The sequence below is a fragment of the Cavia porcellus genome, unplaced genomic scaffold, assembly GCF_034190915.1.
Source record: "Cavia porcellus strain 051 isolate PalLab524CR breed Dunkin Hartley unplaced genomic scaffold, mCavPor4.1 scaffold_21, whole genome shotgun sequence".
Lineage (NCBI taxonomy): Eukaryota > Metazoa > Chordata > Mammalia > Rodentia > Caviidae > Cavia > Cavia porcellus.
Genome location: NW_026947504.1, coordinates 56,553,474 through 56,573,463, shown reverse-complemented (window position 1 = coordinate 56,573,463; position 19,990 = coordinate 56,553,474). Strand labels below are relative to the sequence as shown.

The 19,990-nt window shown below is 42.3% G+C and overlaps 1 long non-coding RNA gene across 3 annotated transcripts in view; it reads left to right on the top strand.

Moving 5' to 3' along the window:
* LOC101789122 (uncharacterized) overlaps nt 1–19,990 on the top strand; it is a 92,871-nt gene that overhangs the window by 67,023 nt on the left and 5,858 nt on the right. For 2 of the 3 annotated variants that reach the window (XR_010041802.1, XR_010041803.1), the window contains one exon: nt 11,343–11,487. This is a non-coding gene — a long non-coding RNA (uncharacterized LOC101789122). Of the gene's footprint in view, nt 1–3,030; nt 3,138–3,326; nt 11,488–19,990 lie in introns of all 3 variants that reach the window. The other variant, XR_010041804.1, reaches the window with a different exon arrangement.

Here is a 19,990-nt window from a genome sequence, read left to right as displayed (position 1 = left end):
TTTCCTCTATCCAAGGCTGTATGCAATAGCCAATGGCATCTTTCTAATCTGAAAACCGGTCCACCATCATGTAGAGATTCTCCATGAGTTTAGAACACAGTTTGAATCCTTCAAAGACCTTTGAGGTCCCTCATGGGGACCTCTCTCTTCTTGCTTAGTTTCTCACCACTGCTCAGCTCCCGGTTCTGAGCCTTGCCACGCCGTCTTCCTCCCTCTCCAGGCCTTCGCTCCTCTCAGCAGCCAGAGCGTTGGTCTTCTCTGCCTCTTTCCCGGACAGCTTCTGCTCTTCCCCTGGATCGCAACATGTGTCGGTTTCTTGGGCAGCTTTTTCTAACCTGTAAGGCTGGAAGATGGACACCTTTAGTGTCCCCACAGTGCCCTTCATTCCCCACATCACATTGTGTCTCTGCTCTCCTTCCTCCCAGACATAAGATCACATAAACCAGTGTCGAGCTCCAGGCCTGCTATCTAGTCAGCACTTAACACAGCTGATCTACAGTGGCAGCAGCAGGATGGGGATGTCTCCACCTTCTGTGGACATCCAGATCCTCAGATGCTCAAGTCCTTTTATAGAACAATGTAGCATTGGCATGGAACCCCTGCAATCATCCCATATACTTTTTTTTGGTATGAGGGATTGAACTGGCAACTTCGTGATCGCCAGGCAGGCACTCATGCTGCTGAACTAAATCCCCTTTCCCAAATGTTTTTAATCATCTTGGATTACTCATAACACCCAACACAATATAAATGTAAATAGTTGTTAGACTGCATTGTTTAGGGAATAAAGGAATAAATCTGTACATGTTCAGTGCAGACTAATTTTTATGGAGGAAATACTTTCTATCTAAAGTTAGTTGAATCACAGATACAGTACTCAAACAATTATAATTATTCGTTGAATAATTGGAGAGGTAATAGGCGATCTATTCTTTTTTTTGCAATCTGGTTTTATAAGTAATTTTGAATCAGAGTAGTTTCCTGAAAACTTGTTTTGGAAATGTCATTTTATTTGGGGATAATTATTTCAAGGCAAGAAATTAGAAATGACTTCTGAAGTCCTTGATACAATCTTTCAGGAACTGTAGGAAGGCCTTTGTTAGACTGTGAAAATCTAAACATCTTCAAATTTAGAAAGAGACTCAAAAGTGTCACTTCCAAGTCCAGACCTGATGACTCTTATAATTTTTTCTCTTTTATTAAATTGAGTTGTCACTAATCTGAGACATGGAGAAAAATCACATTGCAACCTGATAAATGAATATTTGCATTATGGCATTTTACAAAATATTAAAGGCTAGAAATGTGACTCATTTCATTTCTTTATTCCTTCCCTTTCTCCCTGCCCTGCTCAGGACTTAAGCCCCTGAATACGTCTGCTCTAGCTTTTCCCTTTCAGAAGAATCGTCAGGGCTTGGAAAAGGCCCCATCTACCCCCTGCCCCTGAGGACCAGATGGACTATTGAAAACATCAGGGTGTCAAACGCTCCTTTCTCTAGGCTCCTACCCCATGTGCACACAATCCTCTACTGGATTTTCATACAAATTAGTGCTCCCCATGCCCCTTTTCTTTTGCACACCCCTGCTTTTGCCCCGATGGATGGATGTATCTAGTGGCTCGTCTTTCCCAGGCTTCCACATTTGTGCATTTGCACAGCTCGTACAGCAGAGGGAAAGACTGAGTCCTGGACTGCTGTTTGTTGTGAGCACCACGTTACACCACTGCCTTCAGGATGCCCCTGCTGCAGCCCCAGCCTCTCCTCCCTCCCATCTCCTCTTTCTTAGGCCACTTTTTTTGAGCCCTGGGAAGAGGGGCTGCTACCAAGCAGAGGGTGAGCAAACAAACCAATGTAGCACTTAGGAGGATTTCTTTAGAGCCATCTGCCACCACCACAGAGGTCGCTGGGATAAACCAACTTGCTAAACAAAATGGTTAACATCTCATGAATAAAACTTTGGAAAAATTCCGGAAGAGATTTAGGTATAACTTTTCTGAAGCAGCAGTTCCCTAGTTCCTTTCAAATCTCTTTTCACCCACCAATACCTCAAGGGAACCTGCATTTTCCTTGGATTCCAGCAGGGGGCAGCTGCTGTCAGGCCTGGGCAGATGACTTAACATTTTCCTTCGTGTGTGTATGTGTGTGTGTGTGTGTGTGTGTGTGCATACGCTGCACACGTGCGAGAAATAGAACATACAGAAACATACACAAAAGTGTATATGCATAGAAGCAAACACCTGTGTGACCACCTTTCTCAGATCAAGAAGGCAAATCTTGCCTGCAATGTATATATATATAAAATCCTTCTCCTTTTTAAATAAGTTCTTTCACTAGAATTATCTATATCATATTGACATTGGGTAATAGTTTTCTTGATTTATTTTATTTTACTTTACTTTAATTTTTTTTGTTGTTGTCTTTTTGAGTTAAGGTCTCTCTATGGAGTCCAAGCTGGCCTTGAACTCACTATGGAGCCCAGGTTGGCCTTGAACTCAAAGCAATCCTCCTGCCTCAGCCTCCTGGGTGCTGGGATTACAAGTGTGTGCTACCACACTCAAACATATCCCAAAATAATATGGTGTAGTGGTAAATACTTTTGGTGATTTGGAACATTAATCCTACACTATCTATCTTTGGTCTGTTTTATTTTTGCTCAAGACTAAATTGCTTATTTTTTCTTTCTGAGTAACAACAATAGTGACAGTATTGATTGACCCAACCCTAACTTATTTCCCTGCTCTACTGCTAGTGGGAATAGGGTTGTTTTGAGTTTGTGGTATCTATAAGTGACATGGCTGTGAACATTCTAACCTGTATACCTTGGCACACAAGGTCAAGTATGTTTTTAGGTCCTCAGGTGTAGGTAGTCCTCTCACTGGAAATGCTGCGTGGTCACAAAAATGAATACCTTTGACTTTACTAAGTAATGCCAGGTAGCTTTCCAAAGTGATAGTTCAATTTATAGTCCTTACTCACCAATACTTGATCTGGTCAGACTTTTTAATTTTTGATGTGTTTTCACCATTGTCAGGCCAATCAGTGTCAAGGGCACGCTTCCCGATGGCTTCTATTTGGATTCTGCAGCAAGAAGGGGCCCAGGGTGTCCCTCAGACACAGCTGGCACAGGTAGCGGCACAGGTAGGAGCTGTTCAGAGAGGGAAGGATTTCCTCTGCTGCCTGTCCCTCTCTCCTTGTCTGCCATGCACCATCAGTGCTAACAATGGCAATTAGGCTTTCTATGCCATCTGGAGGGCTGGGCCTGTGGGGGATGACAGTGGCCGGCAGCTGCAGAAGGTAGAGGCTGAGCCAAGACCATACGTGCCCCAGCATCACTGCCTGCGTGGACCTGCTGCCCAGACTGAGGTCCTCACACAACAAAAAGGCATCTGCACTCATATTATGTATCTGCGGGGAGGACCAAGAGTTGCTGTGGGAATCTCTCGAAGAAGACTAGGCAATCGTTCCCAGGTAACAGACCCACCCAAATCAAGCCTGATTTTTATCAGGTTTCATCAGACCATTTCTGACCTGGTTGATTTCACAGATCTTATCTGAGCCTTTTGCTTAAAATACGGGTGGTGTGACAACGGTAACAGAGTCTGTGTTGAAGTAAGTGGTCAATACGTGTTAGTCAATATTACTGCTGTAGGGCAGGGATGGACAACTGGGCAGCCTGAGGGCCAGCACCCAGTGGCTCATACCTCTCTTTGGCTTGTTTCCAGAGTTCCAAAACCAGAGGCCGTTAGGACAGAATGTGCTGTTGGTTCTTGCCTCATCTCAGGCCTGGTTCATAGTCACTAGCTCCCTGCCTGGTACCTCACATGCTGAGTTTGCAGCCCCTCTTCTGTCCTGGTCCTGACAAGTGCATCAGGCAGCAGTGACAGACATGGCTGGGAGGTGCAGAGAGGTGTTCGTGTATGTGCATGTTCTGTCTCTTGCTCTGGGTTAGACTCCCACCAGGCTTAGGCCACAAGAATGCGGACCCACCCTTGAAAAGATCTGTCTCCTTGGTATCAGTGGTGCTCCTCTCCACCTCCTACTTACTTGGATAAGTTGCCTTGCAACGCCAATGTGTCCACAAATTGCTGAGAGTCTTGAGAAAGCATAGATTCTGGCTCAGTAGATCTGGGGTGGAACCTAATGTTCTGCATGTCTAACCAGCCCCTGTGGTGCTGATGCTCCAGGATTTCAGGAACAATGGAACCTTGGGGAAAAGTATTTCTGTTGGAGCCTGAGCAGTCTGAAGACTTCCAGTCAGTGGCAAGCCATTGTTTCTCTCCCCCATGAACTCTCCGGTATCTGGGAATGAATGGCCAACAGGAAAACATTCCTCTCTGCAGAGAAATATTTTAGATTGATGCAATCTCAGAGGATTTCTTAGTTTTCTGCCTTTCATTCATTTTGCACTGGTAAACTTTCTGTGGACCATATTTTAGACATCTTTTTATTTTTTATTGTGTAGGAACTTACTGCTTACAGTGGTTAGCAGAGTATAGTTCTTGGACCAGCAGCATCAGCATCACTGTGAATTTGTTAGAATTATAAATGTTTGGGCCTTGTTCCAGACCTACTGAGTCAGGAACTGGGAGTAGAGCCTGGCCCTCTCAGTACGGAGCCTTTCAGGTAATTCCCATGCATACTGCAGCTTGAGAATGGCTGTCCTAAGATCCAAATTCGTTAGATGAATTTCCAAAGAAGGCCCCCAGATCTGGAGGCTTTTGGGGATCTGCGCAAGTTTCTGAAGCTTGTTACTCAGTAGATAATTTCACAACTGGGAGTCAGGGAGATGATGCCAGGAAGGAGGTTTGAAGGATGGCAGCTTCAGGTGAGGAAAAGCAGGAGCAAATGATCTACCCCCTGGGGATAATTCTTTGGCTTTATGCAAATGTTCTAAGCAATAAAACCAGCCAGTGATGTACAGGAAATATATGCTCCCCATGCTGAGTGGTCTAAATGGAGTGTTACCAGTGATTGGGTTTCCGAGACCCTATTACACAAGGCCTTAATGGCATGAAATACACCACACCTGCTAAATGAAACACACACAAGGACATTATAGGCGTTTTCAAAAGCATTTTATTTTGCATAATATAGATTTTTTTTTCTAGAACAGAAATGGTATATTAAAAAGTCAGCAGGCATAGAGCTTGTTTTAAAATTATTATTACTTTACTCTGGTGCTGCAGACTTTTATTTTCTCCTTCCTGCTGCTATTGCACAGAAATGTAGAATATTCTATTCAGAAGAAACCCTAGAGATCAGCGACTCTATTGCTGCAATTTACACTGGTGTCTGGAGACGTCAGTTTACTTGCCTTGAGCAGAGGGAACTGGGGCTGATATCTGCACTCCTGATTCTCAGACTCAGTGATTTTTTCCCCCCAGGAATCTCAGGCCAGGAAAGTAGTCTTGTGCATTTTCTTGTGAATGTCAGATAGCATTAGAGGTACAGGGAAGGGAGGTGCATGCATATTATTTACACATGCGCACAACCTGGTGTTAGCAGCCAGGGTATGCTTCTGAAACTGTAGACAGAAGCATCTTCCATTTAGAAAATGGCTCAGGCTAATAATTTGGTTTCTAGGAAACTCTGCTGAAGTTCATGTGTCAATCACATGCTTCCAGTGGTAGGGAACTCAGGGCTCTGACATGAGTGGTTGCCCAGCACCTTCTCTTCCAGGGACGCTGCATCTGCTTTCTTATTACTCCCCTTGATGTCTTAATAAATTTTTGAAAAAGGATTGCACATTCATTTTGGACTGGGCTCAACCAATCAGGTGCCTATTCCTTCCCCAAAACTTAGATATTCTTCCCCATGTGTGCTTTTGAGCACAGCTTACCCGAGAATCCTTTAACTTTTTCCTAAAGTGAGTCGTATGTAGATTGGGTATGTACTCCAAAATCGAAATGATTAGGATTGTGGAATAGTTACACAAGCATACTGAGATATTTTAGGAAGGGGGTTAGGTCTCAACATGAAATTACTTTACATCTCATATATATCTTATACACAGAAACTGTGGGAAATTTTATAGCATGGTGTCAGGAGTTTTAATACATGAAATAGTGGGTGTTGAGCTGTCAGGTGTTTGTCTCAGTCACAGGGACTTACTGTCTGTGTGCGCCTGTCATTTCCATACTCTGGAAGGCTGAGGCAGCACAATCAAAAGTTCAAGTCCATAGTAGGCAACTTAGTGATTTAAGGAGACTATCTCAAAAAAAAAAAAAAAAAAAAAAAAGTGGAGCAGGCATATAATTTAGCGTAAAGGCCCTTGATTCAACTCCTAGTATTGAGGGGTTAAAAAGAAAATGATTACAAATCCATCATATAGATACAGAAAGATTTTGCATTTTGGAGCATTTTGCATTTTCATATTAAGGATGCTTAACCTGTGTTATAATATTAATATTGTATTATTAATAATGTTAATTCCTATTGCATTGCTTTTTCTTAGGCTAACACTCAGGTAGGTCGCATAATTGTCATCATACAAGAAGAGAAGGCTGAGGGTCAGAGACATTTACTGCTTCAAAGGCCTTTAGACAGGAGGCAGAGCTGGACCCAGGTCTGTTTTCAGAGGACAGAGACTTAACCATTACACTGTGTGCCTCATGGGGTGTCTCCTCAATGCTTGTCACCTGTGTTTCCTTGTTTCTCTTTGTCTGTAGAGGAGAGGTGTGTCTTTTACAGAGGGAACTGTGTTCTTTAATTATTTCTGCTCAGTGCCATGCCTAGCACAGACAGGGAGCTTAATGAATATTTATTTAATAAGGGTATTTGGTGGAATTTAATGTGCATGTAGCCACATAAGAACTCCTGCAGACCAAAGAAACTTCCAGGTTTATGTTTAAATTTTTTTCCTGTGAATGAAACTGCACTGTATGGTTGGTGAAAGTATTTGCAGTACTTTATATTTGACTTCATGAATTATTTATGGAATTAACACCAGAATCATGATTAATTTGTGGAGGAAAGAAGCTGCTGCATGGCGTGGGGCATGTTTTCCTCACAGGAATGAGTCACCATTCCAGAGCCTTCGGGGTGAAGACTTGGGGTGTTAGTTTCCAGGCGTAACAGGCACTTGATCTCCCCTTTTGCTTCTCTTTCTCCTAACTGAAAAACCCAGGAACCACCAGTTAGTTCCAGACCAGGGGCAAATGCCCACTGCCTTTCAGCAATGAGTCAACACAGCTTTCCTTAATTTTTGGTTGACGTGCGTGTTAGACACCTGTTGTGTCCTGAGTGATATGCGTGCTTCTGTTCTTAATGAGATGCAGCGTGGTAACGATAGTCAGGCAGGGCAACACGATTGTTACATTATCAGGTGATTGGGGGCCAGGCACACACGTCCTCTAGTGATGTGGGCAGCAGTGTGAGGACATTCTTGGGGACAAGGGCTCTTACTTGAACCAAGTACTAAAAGGTAGAAAGCAATCATTTAGCTAGAGATAGATAGGGAAGAGTAGAGGTATGTGCTTTCCAGTGGTGTAACCCTGAAACCCTAAAAAGACCAGGGAAAAGACCCGAGAAGAGGGGAAGCCATTGGAGCTGAGGAGGGGCCCCAAAGGACTGAGACAAGGTGGGAAGGGGATGCTGGTATTGCCTAAGGTTTGAGTTTTGTCCTTGAGGCTGGGGTGGCAGATGGAGTCAACATTGTAGACCGCCAGCATGGCTCCTGTTCCATCATTAGGCTGGCTCTGCAGAGAGCAAGATCTTTTCTGTGTAAAGGTGCACAGTGGCTTTTTGGGCTTATGGGTCCCCCATAAAAGGAAGAGAAAGGCGAGGAAGAGGTGCTGGTTGCCCAAAGTGGGGAGAGTTGGGAGGAGGTGCTATTGAGTGAGGACACAACCATGCTCCATCAGCAAGTTTGCTTTCTGAGACCCACAGTGTAATTGCAATCTCTTTCCCATTTTCTTCAAACATCATGAGGAAATATAACTGCAGCTGGGTTCAGCAGCCCTCGCTTTGGAGCAATAAACTACAAATGATCACAGTTTACTTTGATGCTGTTGGAATTCCCCCTTGCTGGTCGCCGTGGATTCTTGCCGTTTACGGGCTGCAGAGTCGCCTGTGTGCCCTTGCTCTGCTTTTGGAATGAGCCTTCGCCTCTCCGAGCTTGTCCTAGCGTGTTATTTATTGTGCTGCTCTTTTGTAGACTTGAGCAGCGCTCCAGGCCATGGAGCGGCTGTGACCATACTTAGGGGTCTAACCCCGCTGCCCCAGCCTTTACGGGAGAAGCTTGTTCTTGACTCCATTTACTTACAAGTAGAAAAGAATCAGAGAGCCCTGCAGCGTGAAGGTGGAGGCAAGGTACTCCAGATAAGTGTTTTCCCCGCTCTGTATTACTTATTTATTAAAGTCAGTGAGGCATAACTAAGAGAAAGGAAAGGAACCGAGGAAATAGAGAATACAATGGCCCCTCAGATTTTAATGGGAGAGATGGCTAGAAGTGATTCCTAAATTATTAAATAAATCGATTCGATTCTTGAAGCTGGCCTCCAAGGTGTGTTTGTCAGTTTCATTATCATTGTCTTCAAGGGTAGAAAGAATCACTCATGAAGAAAGTTTTATTTTTTCCCCTCTGATTTATGTTGCAATTCATGGCCCCTGCCTGATTAAACACACTTCTTCTGTAATGGGAGCTGTGTTCTTTTGTTTCCTTTCCATTTCGATTCCATTCATTTTATATAGGCTCACAGACATGTAACAGGATCTGGCCAGCTGTAGGGGAGACAGACTTTGGACAATCTTGATCCCTTTTCTGTTACAGAACTGTTTGGTCACAGACGAATTCATTCTACCATAATTTGGCCACACGCATAAGTCATTTAGTTACTTGCCAACAGAATCCAGTGACTACCAGAATAATGTGTTGTGTCATCCCAGATCACAAGAATAACACCTGAATGCCTTTTAAAGACAACAGATTTTATTTTGGGGTTTTGGGGGTGACTGCAGTGATGTTTACTCCTTTCTCATTTCCTTCACTCCCGTGAAACACCTCGACTGCCTCCAACACAATGGTAAAAAAAAAAAAGGCTGAACATCTAAATTCTTTTTTTAATTATTCTCCTGAGGAAAGCAGGCCAACCACCGGGGTGCAAAAAATTTAAACCATAAATAACAAGTCGAAAGGAAATAAAAGAAATGACACCAGAATAAACTAAGCTATTAGCTGAAAGCTTTACATCACCATCCTCCTCCTTGGGCCTGAAAAAATCTCAGGAAGGTGGTTATTTTCCAAAGAATGTCATTAGAGTCTGCAGCAATTAAAAATAGATGCAGGGAACATTGCCCCATGATTTCTGGACGTACTTGGGGCACTGAAACATGAAATATTTTGGGGAACATAGTTCCTCACTCCTGCCCTGAGGGCATGCAGTGCTAAAGGACTGGGCCAGTCCTCTGAGGGTCCTGCTGCTGCTCAGGTGTGGGAAGAAGGATAGAGACAGGATAAAGGAAGTGAGCAAAGTACTGGACAGTGATGAGTGATTTCCAAGATAGAAGAGGCCTTTCTCTGGTTCTGCTGCGTATAATTGTTTCTGTCAAGTCAGTATACCTGGTAAAAACCTCCATTCACACCTACAAACCTGCTAGGTTTCCAATTACTGGTTTGATTTTCAGTTCCTCAGATGGGAAGCATTTGTGTATTTTGCCAACATGGAACAGTAAAGTTAGGTGCAGAGGTGCTCCCGGGTACCCGGGACTGGAGGAGGCACCAAGTTCCCAGAGACAGCCTGGCTGCCCTGTGGCTGACAAGGGAATCACATACCCGTCACCCAGAGGCCGGGGGAGTGCTTGGGATGGTCTGCCCTGTGCTCTGCCAGGGGAGTGCGTTTTGTTTTGGTGGCAAGGACCGAGCAGCAATCTGGCCTTTTGTGTCTGCCAACGTGGCAGTTTGAGACAGAAGAACAGTGGGAGAGCATCAGAAAGCTTTGCTCTTCTAAACCCAGCTTAACGAGAGTTGATTGGGAAAAGGAAGGTGCAGGAAAGTGTGCATAACATGTCTGTCTGTAGAATGAGCCAACACAAGCTGCTCAGACTATATAGGTGTGTTTAAAGGGCTGGGCTGGACTGCATAGGTCCCGAGGAACACATAGGACACACTCTGAGTTCTTAAAATGAGTTTCAGGAGTGGGGCTGTGAAAATGGGTGAAGATGCTGATGTGAGATGGGGTAAAGTACCATGACAACAGCATTTATCTGATCACTCTATTTATACAAAACGTATATTTTTACGCACATTAAAATTTAACAGTTCCACTGTGCTCATCTTTCCTCCAAAAGTGTCTCTGAAAAATTGTCTTGGTGTCAGGTACCAAACGCTCAGTTTTATGTGGGCTCTTTTTCTGTAGTATTTAAGGTCACTGCTCTGCAGCTTTTCTTTATGGCATAAAGCTGAGAAAGAGCAGAATACTTCACCACGGGGAAAAGCCATTATTAACCGCCCTTCTTTTCCCTCCTGCCTGTCCCATCAAGTGGACGCTGGTGCAAGAGAGAGTTTTCTCAAAACAGCCTGGCTCTTCCGTGATGGACGTGGTGCCCTTTGGGCAGACAGAGTTATAGTGAGGAGACCTCAAGAGACCCGAACTGACATTGCCTGGGCTGCCAGAGCCCTGGAGCAGCTGGAATGGTCAGTTCTCTCTCATTGCTCTGCAGGGAAGGACAGATATTGTGAAAAACATGTGAGATTTGAAGATGGAAATGTCAGGGCAGTGGTTTCCAGCTCAGTGTAAAAAAGAGCTTTTTAAACACCAGAGCTAATAACTGTCTGAGTCATCTCTCGGGAGATGGGGGTGGATTGGGGGGACTCCCAGCTGTAGGTTCAGAGTAAAAGAGGTCTGTGGGCACTGCTCCGCACCGTCCCACTAGGCAGCTTAGTCATGCGCCAAGCAGTGTGGTTGGGAAGGTGGCTGGGTCAACTGAAGAACTGAATTTTTAACTGTAATTAAAATTTAAAATAAAAACTGAAGCAGTACAAAATTTTTTCCCACTAACTGTGCTTCGTTTTGATAGGATTGCATTTCACTGAATAATTGAAAATTTAGCAGCCAGATAAGAGATGTGTGAAAAAATGAGAGTTTGAGGATTTAGATGAAAAAGTTAAAATATTTCAGCAACTTTTTATATTAACTGCCCGGTGACATGTTGCAAATGTTGGGTTAAAGTACATTGTTGAAATCAGTGTCAGTTTTAGAAAGTGTGGCTACTCTAAAAAAATTACCCGTGTGGTTCAGAAGGGCACGCGTGACTCCTGGACTCCCATGAGTCTGTGCTGATGTGGGCAGCTGGCAATTGTCCAGCTACAATTCTTGGATGTGGATTCTGGTTTCTCCTCCTTAGAAAGATGCTCCAGGAGCACGTGTGGCTTCTGTGCTGGCCAGCGAGGACAGTTATTATTGGTGGTGACTGTGGGAATCCTGTGACAAGTGCCCAGACTTCAGAGAAACGACTGCAGCAATTATATCTGGAGCCCTGGGAAATTCTGGTGAGATTTATTACACAAAGACTTAGCTTGCATGCGCAAAAGCTGGTATTTAAAATAATAGGATGAGATTTCTTTTAAAAATCAGAATATATAACCTGACTTTTATTAATTGCCTTTCTCAAGCACTTACAGTTGAATAAAAATCTTTCATTGTTCTGTGTCATTAAAACATAGCCCAAGAAAGGCCTGAAAACACAGTGGTAGACTCTAAATTAAGCAATAAGATATGCACTTTTAGTTTCTCTAATTACCTACCCTTGAAAATAGGTTGGAACTAAAATAAACATGCTGCCTTGAAATGAGAATTAATATGTGCAAGTGCTGCTGGGGAAAACCCTATTAAACAATTGAAGTTTAGAATATTTTGCTTTGTCAAAAAACCCAAAGGCATTCTTCCCTTTGGAATTGAATCTTCATTTAGAGTTTTTTAAAAAAATTACTTGTTCCATGTGTTTTACAAAACGCCTTTATCGAGCGATTATGACATTTTGTTCATTATGTATTGAACCTTGTCACATCCCATGAAGGAAAAAGCACCTTCTCTGTGACTCCTTGAGAGACCCAAGTGTAAATAGTGCTACGAGTCCACAGGGAAAGAGCTGTACGAATTGTAAAGTGCATTGTTGGGAGTGATTGAAAAATATCTCTGTCCATTGCTAAAAACAGGTTAGGGAAGATGGGAGAGAGAAAGGGGATGAGCAGGGGGCAGGAGGGAGTTGGGTGGGCTGGGTCACACTCTGGGGTGTACATCTGGGTATCATTCAGATTCCTAATCTAGGTGTGCTGCCCGGCCCTGCTGAACCTATGGATCCGGGATTATACATTTTTTAAATTAGAGATGAATTCTGATCTTATTGTCCAGGAAAGACAGATTGTCTACTTAGCATAGGTGAAAGATCTCTTTAAAAACAAAGGCTGTGAGCATCATAGTATGAATTCATTTTCTGGTTCATTATCCCCCCAAACCATGATCTGATATCATATCTTTAAGGGCTAAGAACAGATTGGAGCAGAAGAGTTCTCAAAGAGTCTTGATCAAATCGTCCTTTGTGTCCCTAACTGGAAGCCGATGAGAAAGAGAAATGAAATGGAAGCACAATCCCAGCTTGGAGCTCCTTATCAGGACCGGAGCAGGGAAGGTGTAGATGTTAGGGCTGAAGGAAGACAGTTTAACTACCACCTTTTGTAATGAAAGTTTAAAAAGACAATTTAAGTATCACTTTTTAAAATGAAAATGCTAAACAGTTTAACCTAGGCTGTTATCAGGATCACAAGTGACATCTCTTTTTAAAGAAATAAAAGAAAAACACCATTGTGGAATGCCTGGCCTCGCCACTAGCATGTACCTCAAATACACACACGACATATATCATGTACCTCAGATAGTGACCTCGTTTCAGGGGAGGCTGACTTTTAAAGATGGATTTCAGAACCTTTTCCTCTGGGATTCCTCAGGGTTCTATGACACAGAGACTGCAGGGGATCCAAGTGCCCTGTAGGGGACCTGGGTCATATCCTCCTTCTACAAGTAATAGCTTCTGCTAAACAAATACATTGCATGATCTAACTTCAAAAATTTCAAGAGAGAGGTCTCTCCTCTTGAGGTCTCTCTTTTGAGTTCTATGATGATCTAGCAGAAGTAGCTACTTAACGTATTTTGTCTTTTAATTTCATATTAATATGTAAGGAAGATAATATTATCACCATTCTGCAAATGAGGATATTGAGATTAGGTAACATGACCAAAGTTAAACAGCTGTCAAGCAGAGGAGCTGGGATTCATTACCAGGTCTGTCTAACTCCAAAACCATGCCTTTTCCCAGTATGGTATGTTGCTCTTATTAATTTCTTTTCAATATCTAATCAGTATCTTTTTAGCTATAATTTAAACTCATTATCTCAGTGCTTGGCAGAAATGGAACAGTTCTCAATTCACCATTCAAATTCCTTTCATATATTCAAAGATGGCCACTTCAGTCTTTTGTAAATCATTTATCTGATGCACAAGAGCTTAGGGGCCACGGCGTTCGTGTCCCTGAGAGCTTTGTTTGACCTCACTGACATTTCATATATATTTACAAGTCATGCTTATTGGAAACTAGCTGTGCACTGTTTCATTGCTTCATTTATTTGAAGGATACCATAGAGTACAGGCAGTGTGCCCAGTACGAGGCTGGACTGGGCTGGTGTAAATGGGACACCGGCTTTGTATGAGCAGGATGGAGAGCATGTCAAGGGAAGGGGACCGTTGGCTGAGCCTTGAAGGATGAGAGAGGACACTGCCAGGAAATGGTGGTGCTCGGGAGGCAGCACCGGAAAGGGAATCATGCAAAGTCACAGAGGCTGGTCATGCAGGGAGGAAGCATTTTGGTGAGAAAAAGACAAAGGCAGGGCCAACCTCAGAGTATAGAGAGCTAGTACCTGGAACCCATACTTTGTTGTTAATTTTTTGTTTTTTTGAAACAGGGCCTCACTGTAGCCCAGGCTGGCCTTGAACTTGCTGCAGGCTGTCTGCCATATCCTCCCAAGTGCTGGAATGATAGGCATGCACTCCTATGCCTGGCTTGTTTTTAATTTTGAGAACAAAAAACTAGGAAAGTATAAAGAATAATTTAATAGACACTCATATCTATGTTCTTATTGCCAAGAATTAAAATCCCTTAGCATTTTATCATCTTTTTTGCCCAGTCTTTGAAAAAAGATATCAAATGCTAAATTACAATGAGGGCCCCTTTAACCAATATGTCTAGTCTAATTCCCTTCTTTCTGCTCCTTTCCTGAGGCAGTTATCACCAATTAGGTATTTATTGTTTCAAATTATTTAACACATGTTTTACATACATAAGTAAGTTATATTTTTTACAGTTCTGGAGATTGAAAAAACCAAGATCTAGGGGTCCATCGTTGGCAAAGACCTTGGTGTGATTCCATGGAAGAGCAGGACAGCATATAAGAGAGAGAAAGGAGAGGAGAGGAAGAAGCCAACCTTTACTTTTATTGGAAACTCATGTCTGCATGATGGCAGTGGTCCATTTATGAGGGCAGAGGCCTCATGACCTGAGCTCCTCATAAAGCTCCCACCTCTCACCACTGTGCCCTGGGGTGTAAGTTCCAACACGTGAGTTTGGGGAGGCACATTCAACTCACAGCAGGAGCACAAAGTGGAGTAAGACTTCATGGTCCCTAAAGTCTAATAGCTTGTTGTTTAGAGGAGCATTTTACAGAAATGTAGGAAACTGACATTGGAAGTCCTGAGACTTAAGAGCCACAGGTGAATTGTTTCCTGGCCCAGGTTTCTGGAAGAAGCAGGACCTGGTTCACACCTTCCAGGCATGGAATCAGTCTCCATACCTGTGTGATTGTCTGCCCACTTGAATGCTGACTCTTTCAGCTTTCCACACTTTGTCCTTCCATTACATTTTTATCCTGGTGCATTTGAAATCCACTGTCTGTACTGTTTTAGTTTTCTAGCACTGACGTAACAAATTGCCTTAAATGTATTGCCTTAAGGCAACAGAAACTTAATATTTCACAAAATTAGATGCCTGCGGGCTGAAATCAGAGTGGAAAGGACATGTCCTTGTGGAAGGCCCTGATGTGGATTCTTTTTGGCCTCTTCCACTGTCTGGTAGCCCCAGATGTTCCTGGGCTTGCGGTGGTACAGCTCCAGTTTCTGCCTCTTGTGCTTAGCCTCCTTCCCTGTGTCTCATCCTTTGCTGTCTGTTGTATGAACATCTGCCATTTGGTTTAACTTTCTACCTTAATTCAGGATGGTCTCACTTTAAGATCATTTCATTACATTTGCAAAGACCCTTATTCCAAATAAGGTTCCATTCATAGATTTTGGGTAAATGTGTCTTTTGAGACTACTGTCAACCTAGAGCACCAACTAAGGAGGACCAGTAGGGAACTGGTGTTTGGTAGTGTAATGTGAGATGTAGATTCATCTGATTAGAGAGTGGGCGTTTCTGCCTGGGGCCAAGTGGGGGACAAGAAGTGAAGGGTGGTGAAAACAGATCTGCAGTGAACAGATAGGCTAGTAAATACTCCAAAGGCCACTCTGATTTTCATCCAGTTGGAGAGTTGGGGTCTTTCATTGCTCTTCCTTTCTGCCCTGTGTTCAATTTCTCTACTTGGTTTTTGTAGGCCTTGCCAAAGTGCCAGGCCTCCTGATAATTTTACATGTTTCACAAGTCACCAACTGTATTAGTCTCTGTGTTCATTGACTCTGTTCTCAGGGACCCAATCTGATTGGTCCCTGACAAATCAATGAGTTGGCTCTTCTTGAGTCATGTTTCAACCTTTGGGCCAATCAATTATGGCCAAAGTCATGTAATATAAAATAGATGTTTAGCATGTTATGATACGTTAAATCACCATATACCTTGAAGATATCCATGACTTAATTCTCCAAGTTCATGACTATATTATCTTAAATGACAAAAGCGACTTTGCAGATGTGATTACATTAAGGATTTTGTATTAGTCTCTCAGGGTTGGTGTAATGTAGTAGCACAAATTGGGTGACTTTTGGAAACTAGAAATCCACAGTCAAGATGCTGGCGAAGTTTGTCCTTTTTGAGGGTCATGAGGACACTGAAGCTTCTGTTGGTTTGCTTGCAGTCTTTGGTTTGTGGGTACATCCCTGCTTTCATGTTCTCATTGCAACTGTGTGTATATCTGTGTGGCTGTCAGTATGCAAATTTGATGCTTTTTATAAATACATAGTCATTTAGGAATAGAAGCCCACTATACTTCAGTGGCAGTACATGAGTTACTGTAATTTTAGTTAAGATTTTGTCTTAATTTTATCTCAATGATCCTCTTTCTAAGTAACATAAATAAGACTACATTTTTAATAGTTACAAGTGATAGACCACATTATGTCTTGGCGTTGGGAACCTTGACATATAAATGTCAGGGGATGTAATTCTACCTATAACAAATCTTGAGATAAAGGAATTGCCCTGGATTATTCATATGGACCCAATGTAATCACAGTGACCCCTGTGAGAGAGGGATCAGGGTACTGGAATTAGAGAGTAGGAGAAATTATAGAAGCAGAGTGTGATGGTCCTTGCAGATATAAGTTAGGGCAGTAAACCACGCAATGCAGGCAGCATCTAGAAAATGGAAAAAGCTAGGAAACAGATTCTCCCTTGGTCTCCAGGAAGAGTACAGTCCCAAAAACACTTTGGTTTTTAGGACTTCTGACCTCCAAGACTATAAAACAGTAAATTTTTTTAAACTACAAAGTTATATGCTTTAAACTACAAAGTTTTATTATAGCAGCAACAGGAAACTAATACATACTTCTTCACCAGAGGCTACAAGTGAGGAGAAATTACCAGAGAAACAGGTGTGTACTGGGAAGACATCCCTAACTTTGGCCATCATGGAGAGAAAATTATAAAATTATTTAAATCAACCTTAATATGTATCTATTTTTTATTATCCCATTTTTCATGAAGATTAATAAGCAATGTCTGTTATAGTTTTGAGGTTCCATCTCACCCCCAAACAATAGAAGTAACTCAATTCTTAAGTCAATAATTCATTTTGATACCAACGTACTTCTGGGGACCTATAGAAATGCTATCACCAACTTACTACATAAAGGCACATTATTAAGTATAACCTTAGATTCTTAGAGAACTTTCTTTCCTATGTACCTTATTTTACGGTAGGGAAAATCAACATCCTGCAGGCAGAAGAGCTTTGCCCAAGGCTGCTCAGGTTCAGTGGCAGAGCCAGGACTGGAAGGATGGTTTCCTGAGTCCATTGGTCCTGCCACCTATAGCACATTTACAAACCACAAATCTTTATTTCTACAAATTAATCCCAGCTCTTCCTATTTCTCAGAGATAGTCTTTGGGAAATCACCCCATTACTTTCTGAATGAACATATACAAGGAGTAATTAAAAAATACAACCAACTTGTAATGCCAGCCCTTGGGAGACTGAGGCAGGAGGATCTTCATGAGTTTGCGGCCAGCCTCGGTTACACAGTGAGTTCAAGGATAGCTTGAACTACACAGACAGACCTTGTCTCAAACAACACCACACAAAACAAAACAAAACAAAACAAAACACAAAACACCAGATAAAATGAATGTTTAAGCTTAAAAAAATTACAGTAAAGGACATATTGTCAAGAATGATGGGATGAGGAGCTGGGGATTTAGCTCAGCGGCATAAGCACCTGCCTTGCAAGCAGGCGGTCATGAGTTCGATCCCCAGTACTGATAAAAAAAAAAAAAAAAAAAAAAAGATGGGATAAATAGAACATGGTGGAGTAATCTGAGCATTTTGAGAGGGATTTCTTCCTCTTTATTTTTCCCCTAACAAGTATGTAATGACCTTCTTTATCTCTTTTAATCATTCTTGATTTGAGAGGAATTAATGGTGATGCATCTTTTACTGTAATTTACAAAATTTAAACACTGTATTTTATGATCATTTCTCATTGATCCCACATTTACTGCAAGTTCTGTCAAATGGAAACATGATGATGTATCTGAGCCACCTAGTTCCTGGATCTAGCACTGTGGGACTTTGGGGCCTTTCAAGTCAAAATGACCATGAAAAGAAAAGACCTGAATGAATTAGAGTACTGAGAACACAATTAAGGACACTCACAAAAGAGAGCTTTCAGAACTGCTTCAGAGAGCGGTAAGAACAACGGGATAAGCATGTCCAAGAGAAGGAGAATATCTTGAAGGGTAATACAAATTTCGCTGAATTTTTTGATCATGCCCTGTGGTAGCTCAGAAGTCATTCCCTGCTTAGGGCTCAGCAGAATTGGCCAAACAGCCTGAGGCAGGCGGGCTATTCCACCCACACAGCTGTCTGGCTAGGGAGCTGTCTGCTACAAAACCAAGCCCTGGCTTCTGCGACTCTGCCTCTGTGGCTAACAGAAACTCCCAGTTCTTTTTGAAGTCCACGGAGGAGCTCCATTCAGAAAGGATTGAGAGAGATGATATTAGGGACCACAGAGAAAAAAACCCAAACCTGCCCCGGAGAGGAGCTATTTTTAAGTTGAAAAGGGAGATACTGTTTTTGAGTGGAAATCTTTTGAGCCTTTATTACTTACTGTTGGAAATCTTTTATGTGGAGTGTATTAGTACAAATTCAGTGCCCAGGTCTAGAACTTTTATTTTCAGAGAGAAGAGCTCTTTCAATGTTTCTATTTCTCTCTACTGTCAGTCATATGCCACCAGCCTCAGAAAAAGTAATACTCTGTGTAGTCACTAAGATATTTTGTTTGATTTAACACCTAAAGATAGATTTGAATCCTGGCTTTGCTGTGCTGGCAATCACGTCACTTTGACATGTTCAGCTTGGTTTCCTGTCTAAAATGGCAATGAATAGGGAATGCTTCTAATAATTATTCATTCAGTTGGTTTTTTAAAATTCATTTGTTTATTCGCCTGCTATTCGGCCGGCAATGTGCCAAGTAATAAGAATGCAAAATGAAGCATGATCCCTGATCTCTCTGAGCTAGCAGTGTAGTAGGGGACGATCCAGTATCTGCACTATAGTGAGTGTATATTTCTGAAATCCATTGACCGCCCTCATGGCTAACAGCATGGTGCTATGAGAGGGTACTGGAGTCCCTGCTTATATATGGGGATCCCCAGTAGATTTTGAACATGGACAGTACTGAACCCTGCTGTTGTGGTTGATATAATCTCCCCTGAAATTCTAGTGTATTTTAGATGGGCGTGCTTTTCGGAAGGTGATTGGATCATAGAGGTCATCAGTAGACTCATCCATTGGTGACTTCATAGTTAGATGTGCTCTTAGGAGACATGGCCTGGTTGGAGTTGGGTCCTGGGGGCATGACCTGGAAGGGTGTGTTCCTGTTTCTATTTTTCTTTTCCCTCCACTTCCTGGTTGCCACAGGATGAATAGCTGTCCTCTGTTACGTCTTTCTGCTGTGTTGTTCTGTCTTGGAGACAGTTGATCTTGGACTCTAACTGTAAATCAACATAACCCTCCTCTCTTTTAAGATTCTGGGGTTGTAGGTATTCTGTTCCAATAATAGAAAGTGATTAGTGTACCTAAGCATATTGTTTTCTCCTATGGATACATATGCCAAACTGATGAGTTTTTCATCTCAAATAAGCATTTATCATGTACTGTGCCTATGACATTTGCAATTTGAAATGTGACATCAAAACTGGTGTGAATTTTCCCTTTTATTTACAATTTTATAGATAGAATGCTTGTTCTTATTCTAGATCTTAGCAACCTCAGTCTATGATTTTTTTCTTATTAGGTCAAGAACTTTATGTTTTTGTGTGAAGCACTTTCTTATTTCTCAATGGCATATCCTAACTGTCAGCCTATTGTCTTTGGAGGGCAATTACTAATTAAAATTAGGGTTACTTGGACACAAGTACTGTAATACCATGTTAACTGACCCAATAACTGAGATGGATACTAAATGATAAAAGGAGGGTAGTGCATAGAGCATGAATACACTGGATGGAGGGCTGAT